Source organism: Rhinolophus sinicus, linkage group LG02 (assembly GCF_036562045.2).
Source record: "Rhinolophus sinicus isolate RSC01 linkage group LG02, ASM3656204v1, whole genome shotgun sequence".
NCBI lineage: Eukaryota > Metazoa > Chordata > Mammalia > Chiroptera > Rhinolophidae > Rhinolophus > Rhinolophus sinicus.
Genome location: NC_133752.1, coordinates 57,757,479 through 57,767,305, shown reverse-complemented (window position 1 = coordinate 57,767,305; position 9,827 = coordinate 57,757,479). Strand labels below are relative to the sequence as shown.

The 9,827-nt window shown below is 37.4% G+C and overlaps 1 pseudogene; it reads right to left on the bottom strand.

Moving 5' to 3' along the window:
* Positions 1-3,724: 3,724 nt before the first annotated feature.
* Positions 3,725-4,214, bottom strand: LOC141568294 (fatty acid-binding protein 5 pseudogene; annotated as a pseudogene).
* Positions 4,215-9,827: the final 5,613 nt, after the last annotated feature.

The following is a 9,827-nucleotide window of genomic DNA, read 5'->3' as shown; positions in this document are numbered from 1 at the left end:
ATACCCGTTGTGCTTTCTGGGAACTTTCTCCTTTTAGAGATCAGGAACTCAAATATTTTTGCTGAAACTTTAATTTAATATAGTAATCAATAGAAAATGTATTTGGTAATTAACAGAGTGATATGGCAGACCATTGAGGTGGTATGATTAGAAGATGAAAACTATTATTTTTTTTAACATTTTTTTATTAGTTTCAGGTGCACAAAAAAAGGTAATAGTTAGACATTTATCATTTATATCCCTCACACAGTGACAACCCCCCTCCACCCATCCACTACCCCTTGCACACAGCCATTACATTGCATACAAGCCATTACATTTCCACTGTCTCTATTCCTAATGCTGTACTCCGCTTCTTGTAACCATATATATATGTATATATATACATATACACACACAATTGTAGTTTACATTCATTATTGTTCAGCTTCAGCTTCAGGTGTACAGTGCAGTGATCAGGCATCTACATCATCCCTGAGGTGGTCTCCCTAATGAGACAAGTGTCCATCGAATACCCTACAAAATCTTTACAACATTATTGATTACATTCCTCAAATTGACTTTCGTATCTCCGTGGCAATCTTGTGGTTACTGACTGTGCTTTCTAATCCCCTCACCTTCCCCCTTATCTCCACCCCCCCTCCCATCTAGCAACCCTGTTTTTCCTCTGTGTCTCTGAGACTGTTTCTGATTAGTTCATTCATTTATTCTTTTCTTTAGATTCCACATATAAGTGAGATCATATGGTATTTGTCTTTCTCCGTCTGATGCATTTCATTTAGCATAATGTTCTCTAGGTCCATCCATATTATTGCAAATGGTACGATTTCATTCTTCTTTATGGCTGCGTAATACTCCATTGTATAAATGTACCACAGTTTCTTAATCCAGTCGTCTACCAATGGGCATTTCGGTTGTTTACATGTCTTGGCTATTGTGTATAGTGCTGCAATAAACATAGGGGTGCATACATTTTTTTGAATTAGAGTTTTGGATTTCTCCGGATAGATACCTAGGAGTGGAATTGGTGGGTCATAAGGTAGTTCCATTTTCAGATTTTTGAGATACCTCCATACTGTTTTCCATAGTGGCTGCACCAATCTGCAATCCCACCAACAGTGTACAAGGGTTCCCTTTTCTCCACAACCTTGCCAGCACTTGTTGTTTGTTGACTTATTGATGTAGCCATTTTGACTGGGGTGAGGTGGTATAGAAGATGAAGATGATTTCAGTTTCTATGAAAGCAACAGACAAAAGCCAAATCCAGGAAAAAGGAAGAATTTTTTAATTGTTTTGTGGTGGCTGTAATTAAAATGGAGAGACATACTTGAAAGTTCACAGGGAGAAAAAACCATAATATTTGGAGATTGAAAGGCAGCAGGAGGGAAAAAGAGAATAATGTAAAATATTTAAATTATTATTTTGATAAAGTAATCTAATATGTCTGCTTTTGTTGTGTGATTTGAACCATTTTTAGAAACTGCTTCATTATTTTATAGTCAGGAAACAATAATTGGGGCAAATGATTTGTAGAGGAAAATCCCATATGGTCAAACAGGATCATGGTAACAAATAAAAATGCCTTGGAATACTGTGATTTGTTGAAGAAATGGGTTGAAAGGTGTTTTTTTTTTTTTTTTTGCAGATGACACTGCTAATATATTGGATTGAAGGGGAAAGAAACACTTCCCTAGAAAACCATATTGCTTTTTTAAAATTAAAAATAAACATTTGGTATTGTAACTACTATCATTTTTAAGCCTACAATGAGAACTGCAGGTGGTATATTTACTCACGGAATTATTATGGTTTATCTCTAACACTTGATAGATATTCAGGACAGCACAATGAAGATCCTTAGCTGTTGTTTTCTATGCTTTCTGTGGGAAATTAATTAGAACTGCCTAACATCAGTTCTCAATTTGAGGTGGATGGTGAAAGAAGTCATTCTGACAGAAAATCTCATGCTACTGGCAAAGGAAAAAAAATGGAGATTGAAGAGTACTGTAGAAGTAGTAGGATAGCCTTTCAGTATAAAGGGGAAGTCTGATATGAGGGTTTTCTTTTTTGCAAGTTGAAGAAAGCTTTTAATTAAACAGTCTTTGATCCATTTTGAATTAATTTTGGTACATGGTGACAGATAGCAGTCCAGTTTCATTCTTTTGCATGTGGCTTTCCAATTCTGCCAGCACCATTTATTAAAGAGACTGTCGTTTTTCCCATTGTATGTTTTTTGCTTCTTTGTCAAAAATTATCTGTCCGTATTTATGTGGTTTTATTTCTGGGTTCTCAATTCTATTCCATTGGTCTATGTGTCTGTTGTTCTGCCAATACCATGCTGATTTTTTTTTTTTTTTTTTTTTAAGATTTTATTGGGGAAGGGGAACAGGACTTTATTGGGGAACAGTGTGTACTTCCAGGAGTTTCTTCCAAGTCAAGTTGTTGTCCTTTCAGTCTTAGTTGTGGAGGGTGCAGTTCAGCTCCAGGTCCAGTTGCCATTGCTAGTTGCAGGGGGTGCAGCCCACCATCCCTTGCGGGAGTCAAACCGGCAACCTTGTGGTTGAGAGGATACGCTCCAACCAACTGAGCCATCTGGGAGCTCAGTGGCAGTTCCGCTCAAGGTGCCGTGTTCAATCTTTGTTGCAGGGGATGGAGCCCACCATCCCTTGCGGGACTCGAGGAATTGAACCGGCAACCTTGTGGTTGAGAGTCTACTGGCCTATGTGGGAATCGAACCAGCAGCCTTCGGAGTTAGGAACATGGAGCTCTAACCGCCTGAGCCACCGGGCTGGCCCATACCATGCTGTTTTGATTAATGTTGCCCTGTAGTACAAGCTAAAGTCAGGGAGTGTGATACCTCCAGCATTGTTCTTTTTTTTTAGGATTGTTTTGGTTTTTCAGGGTCTTTCATGGTTCCAAGCATATCTGATGATTTTTTGTTCTATTTCTTTAAAAAAATGCCATTGGAATTTTGATGGGGATTGCATTAAATCTATATATTGCATTAAATCTATATATATATATAATAAATCTATATATTTAACTATGTTGATTCTTCCAATCCTTGAGCACAGAATGTCTTTCCATTTCTTTGTGTCTTCTTCAATTTCTTTTTTCTTTTTTTAATTAAATTTATTGGGGTGACAATTGTTAGTAAAATTACATAGATTTCAGGTGTACAATTCTGTATTACATCATCTATAAATCCCATTGTGTGTTCATCACCCAGAGTCAGTTCTCCTTCCATCACCATATATTCGATCCCCCTTACCCTCATCTCCCACCCCCCACCCCCCACCCCCCTTACCCTCTGGATTCATTTAAAAATGTCTGATAGTTTTCAGCATATAGGTCTTTCACATCCTTGGTTAAGTTTATTTCTAGGTTTGTTATTCTTTTTTGTTGCAATTGCAAAGTCAAATTTTTTTAAATTTCTTTTTCTGAGATTTCATTGTTAGTATATAGGAATGCAATGAACTTTTTTTTATTTTTTATTTTATTTTTATTTTTATTTATTTTTTTAGCATAAACACATTTATTCACTAACCAAAGGGACGATCTTAATTAAACCAACACTTGGAAATAGTTGCATGTAAAATGCTTATGATAAAGATAACTGAATACAGAGATGAAAAAAAAAAAAAAAAACATGGAGAGATTTGCTCATTGAACTGAGCCTGTTTACTCGAGCAGCTAATTCCTGTCCAGAAGGATTGTGGAATTTTTACTCTGCTTTTTCATAGACCCGAGTACAGTTGACATTGTTCATGACGCATTCCACCATTAGTTTCCTATTTTCCACTCTTCTTGTTATTGTGCTTTCCTTGCCATCCCATTCCTGATGTTGAACCAATGTACCGTTGACAAAATTGCACACAGTCTGAGTTTTTCTGCCATCAGCTGTAGTCTCTTCAAACTTCTCTCCCAGGTTACATGAAAACTGCATTGTTTTCAACGTGCTCTCAGTTTTTATGGTGAGGTGTTTGCCATCAGAGGTGATGACACAGTCTGGTTTGGCCATGGCACCCATTTTTCGCAGAGCCATCCCTACTCCTAATTCCTTCATGTACTCATCAAAGCCTTTGCTCTCCACTAAGCGCTAACTTCCTACCAGCTGATGAATGGAGGCCCTGGTCGGCGCGGGCGGTGTGCGGGGTGAGAGGAGCAGAGTGCGGTGTGGACAGCTTTCTGAACTTTTGTACATTGATTTTGTAGCCAGCAACTTTACTGTATTCATTGATTGTTTCTAATAGCTTTTTGGTGGAGTCTTTAGGGTTTTCTATATACAGCATCATGTCATCTGCAAAGAGTGACAGTTTAACTTCTTCATTCCCAATTTGGATGCCTTTTATTTCTTTCTCTTGCCTGATTGCTCTGGTGAGGACTTCCAACACTATGTTGAAAAGCAGAGGTGATAGGGGACAGCCCTTTCGTGTTCCTGAATGTAGAGCAAAGGGCTTCAGTTTTTCACTATTAATTATGAGATTAACTGAGGGTTTGTCATATATGGCCTTTATTATGTTAAGTTATTTTCCTTCTATACCTATTTTATTAAGTGTTTTAATCATAAATGAATGTTGTATCGTCAAATTCTTTTTCTGCATCATTTGACATAATCATATGCTTTTTGTCCTTTATTTTGTTTATTTGATGTATCACATTGATGGATTTGCATATGTTGAACCAGCCTTGTGCCCCTGGGATAAACACCACTTGGTCGTGATGAATAATCTTTTTAATGCATTGTTGCATTCGATTTGCTAGAATTTTGTTTAGGATTTTTGTGTCTGTATTCATCAGAGATATTGGTCTGTACTTTTCTTTTTTTGTGTTATCCTTACCACGTTTTGGTATCAGGATAATGTTGGCCTCATAAAATGGATCAAAAACTTAAGCACAAGACCTGAAACAATAAACTACATAGAAGAAAACATAGGTACTAAACTTATGGACCTTGGATTCAAAGAGCATTTTATGAATTTGACTCCAAAGGCAAGGGGAAGTAAAAGCTAACATAAATGAATGGGACTATATCAAACTTAAAAGCTTCTGCACAGCAAAAGAAACCATCGACAAAATAAAGAGGCAACCGACAGAATGGGAGAAGATTTTTGCAAACTGCCTCTGATAAAGGGCTAATATCCTAAACATACAAGAAACTCAAACAACTCAACAACAAAAAAACAAACAACCCAATTGAAAAATGGGTAGAGCAGCTGAAGAGACATGTCTCCAAAGAGGACATACAAATGGCAAATAGACATATGAAAAATGCTCAACATCACTAATCATCAGAGGAATGCATATAAAAACCACAATGAGATATCACCTCACCCTGGTCATCAACAAGACAAATAGTAACAAGTATTGGAGAGGCCGTGGAGTAAAAGGAATCCTCATACATTGTTGGTGGGAATGCAGATTGGTGTAGCTGCTATGGAAGGCAGTGTGGAGGTTCCTCAAAATATTTTGAATAGAATTACCATATGACCCAGCAATCCCTCTTCTGGGTATCTACCCAGAAAACTCTGAAAACTTTTATCCATGAAGACAAGTGTGCTCCAATGTTCATTACAGCTTTATTTATGGTGACCAAGACATGGAAACAACCAAAATGTCCTTTGATAGATGAAATGGGTAAAAACGTTGTGGTATACTATTTGGTGGTAAAAAAAAGATGAAATAGGACCATTTATGACAACATGGATGGATCTTGAGATTATAATGCTAAACGAAATAAGTCAGACTGAGAAAGTAGAGGACCATATCATTTCACTAATATGTGGGATATAAACTAAAAATAACAAGACAAGCAAATGAGAAACAAAAATTCATAGACACAGACAATAGTTTAGTGGTTACCAGAGGATACGGAGGGGAGGGAGGAGGGTGGTAGATGAGGTTGAAGGGGATCAAATATATGGTGATGGAAGGAGAACTGACTCTGGGTGTTGAACACACAATGTGATTTATAGATGATGTAATATAGAATTATACACCTGAAATCTATGTAACTTTACTTACAATTGTCATCCCAATAAACTTTAATTAAAAAAATGAAAAAAAAATGAAAGAGTCTTGTTTTTTATCAGTACTTGCAAATTCTCTTTTAAAGCAGTAGCAAGGTGACTATAGCATTTTGAAGTATAGGCTAATATGAGTATTGGGGAATTTTCTAAAATCACTATTTATTTGTTTGACTGCATTTGCAAAGCATATTAAGTCTGACATCTATTGACGTCTCTGTCTCTGAGTTAGAGAATGAAGAAACACCGCTGCTGTTTTGATTGTTCCACATTATTTCCAGAGACAATGGGTTTCCACTGACTATCCCTTCTTCATGAATCTGTTACCTATTGAGCTTATTAGATTTCTGGTTCAGTCCTTCGCCCAGTGTCCCTTTGTTTCCCCTCGAGTTATGAGCCATGCAGTGCCAGTCCACATACAGTAGCATGGAAAATATGACTTCTTTCCACTTAAGTCAAGTATACACTAGGCACATATTTTTTCCCTTTTCACAGCAGCCTAATCACATCCTTCCACTCAAAATCCAACTCAATCTGAACCTTTTCCTGAGAAACCCAGAAACAAATGATCCATTCGTTTTGTGGATTCTTACAGCATGTATTGTGTGTAGCAGATATATCAGCATGTAATCACACGCTGTCATACATGTTTCCTAAGTATTCCATAGGTTTTTCTTTATTTCCTTAGTGAAATTATAAGTTTGTTGATTTAATGTTTATGGTTTACACAGGCTGGGTAACCCTATTCCTCCTTCTCAGGCTGAGTATAGAATAAGGAATGAACTTGTGCCGAGTTGAATTATGCATAACAGCTCATTTCAGAACAGAATCTGGTAAAATCATAGAAATGCAAACTTGTCTGTGCATATCTTCTTCAAGATGTTCTCCTCAGAATTTCCTAATATCCATTATTCGGAAAGAGGGGGAATGAGAATTAGGTTTCCTATGGAACAAAATTCTGAATTTTTCTGGGGTTAGGTTAAATAAATGCCATATAACCACATGAGGTTATAAGAACTCTGATTTCACATAGGAAAAGCATTGCATGGCTATGAAGAACCTTGGGATTATAAGGTCAGGCTGGCAAAGTCAAAGGTCACTCAGACTGGCAGGCCTCAGACAAGGGCTGCCAATAGAACTTGGTACGAGGCATAAACAAACAAAGTGGGAAAAAAGGAGCAAGACAGATGTGCCTGTGTCCTCTCTGGCCTGGATTTCTGCTACCAAGAAAGTCATTCATACATTTTCTGAAACCATGGTTCCAAATGAGTTGTTCTAGGCATCAGCAGATAGCCCTTGCCTCCCTCTTTCTCCAAACATGAACATGAGCAAAGCCTATTATAAGCTTTAAGGAGGAGCATGTACACCAAATCTTCTCTTGCTGATTCCTTGTTGTTTCCTTTGCTTATGGTACTTACCTCACTATGGCTTTGCTGGGTGTTGCCCACTGGCCATACTGCATGATGTTCTTGACCACCGCAGGGAGTCACTACAACAAGACAAGGCCACATTTTTACCCTTACTGTGCAGTTCAATGTCTTATTTTTTCGTCCCTTCAAAAGAGAAGAATCAAGATTAATTACAAATTTAGGAAAAATACTGTATACAGTAACTTCTAATTAGTATACAAGTCTACGAGTCCTTAGAACATCTGGGAGAAACAAATGGAAGGGAATGACAACATGAGCTTTGTTTTTTTGCTGTTTTGCTGAGCTGTTGGGTATTTGTAGACAGTTTAGTCTTTTTATTCCTGGTTTCTTACATTATCTGCTATATACTAGAAGCCATACAAGTATTATTGTGAAATGCTCCCATTAGATCTTTGATGACTCACCTATAAATAAACATCAATGTGACAGGCATGTTCATAGACACTAAAAGCAAAATTACCATGAGATAGTTTTATCCCATCTAATACTATAAAGTTAGCTGGTGCTATAACTTAGTGAAGCCAATGATTTTTTTTTTTATTCTCAGAATCTTATGAATTTGTTATGAGTATTTAATGAACTTAAATATATAACTTACCGCCTGTGCCTCTGGCTTTTCTTCTTCAAAATGCAAAATGAGTGGTTTTCCTACTATTTTTTCAACTGAAAAATCACACTGAAGGATAAAACAAACTAAAAAAGTGCAATTTCCTATTGTAATGGAAATGAGGCTTTCACCCTTGTCTGCACCCTCCGACTTCTCCACACTCTCCAAGTGTGCCTCTTAGGGCTCCCAGTTCTGGGAAGGACATCTAGAAACTAACAGACCAGATCACCTTTAAGGTTCTATTCAATGGCGTAAAACTATGAAATGGTGTAAAAACCATTTTACTCATTCAGATGGTGTAAAAACAAGAAGCCCAACACCATACCTCACGAGGATTGCTGCTTGCTGTTTAACAGGAGACAGAGAAATCATGTCTATAAAATATGCATTTGATGAATATTGATTAAGAAAGGCAAAACCATTGAGAACCAAGAACTTCAAAAATGTTGCTCCTCAAAGTGTGGTTCACAGAGCAGTATCACCCACTAGAAATAGGTGATCTCAGGCCCAGCCCCACATATGCTAAAGTAGAATCTGAGCTTCAACCAGACGCATAGTGTTTGAGAAACACTACAATTAAGCAATGGCTCTCACCTCTGGCTGCCCATTAAAATCATCTGGAGAGTTGTACACTGATACTTGCTCATCATCCCCACATACTTTGTTTTAATTGGTTTGCAGTGGGACATTGATGATGTTATACAATTTCCAAGTGGTTTGAATATGCAGCCATGGGTGAAAAACATCATTCTAACTAACAAATAGAACCCCTTACTCAAGAAAATTGAAAAAGTCTCCAAGGCATAACTAAACACAAGTCATGTTTCAATCTGACCTCAGGGGGAAGAGCTATGTATCGTGATTAATGACTGAGACACTTTTGAAAAGCATATGTGTCACTTAACAGCAATCTGACAAGCCTCAGTGGGATGTGTGCTGGCATCTTGAAGTAAGTATCTAAAGATGCCAAAACTCATCTGACAAATTGATGGTTGAGTCTTGTGGAGACAGAGCTATAAAAACATTAACTGAAAAATGAAGATTTGGATGGCTTATTAAGATGGTTTCAAAGGATTTTGATTTTCAGGTCATAGATTATGAAAAAAATACATGTGCTGTTAATCATGGATAAAGTGTATCTCATAAAATATGAAAATATTTTTAGATAGAATTCATTTGACCGCAACTGATTCCCTCCATGTTGTCCGCTCAGAGAAGAGGTTGCCCTCCAACAGAGCTCCGTGGAAACCAACTACAGCTAAATACCTACGGCAATTAATTCAAGAATACTAAGATCCGGCCACTGGCCCACTATGCTACATAGCTAAAAATGCAAGACTTAAATCCTAAACTTCTCATCACAGGAGAAGGGCTGATGATCTTCCAATCAATGAATGTGAAAGGGTAGAGTTGGACTGGATGCTAACCCATGGTTACAAAAGGGCAGGGACATCTCACTAACACATTCTATAGTTAAGGACTTTTTCATTAGCAGATACTATTTACTCAAGAGGATGTCTGTCGTTACGATATGTGTACAAGGAGATCCAACAAGCTTACCTTTATTTTTCTCTTGACGTGTCTCTTGGTGTACGAGTATTAGTTTTCTAGGGGTACCATAACAAAGTACCACACACTGGGGGGGTGACTTAACACAAGGGAAATTTATTGTCTTACAGTTCTGGAGGCTATAAGTCTGAAATCAAAGTGTTGGCATGTTTGGCTTTTTCTGTGTGCTCTGAAGGATAATCTGTTCTATGCCTC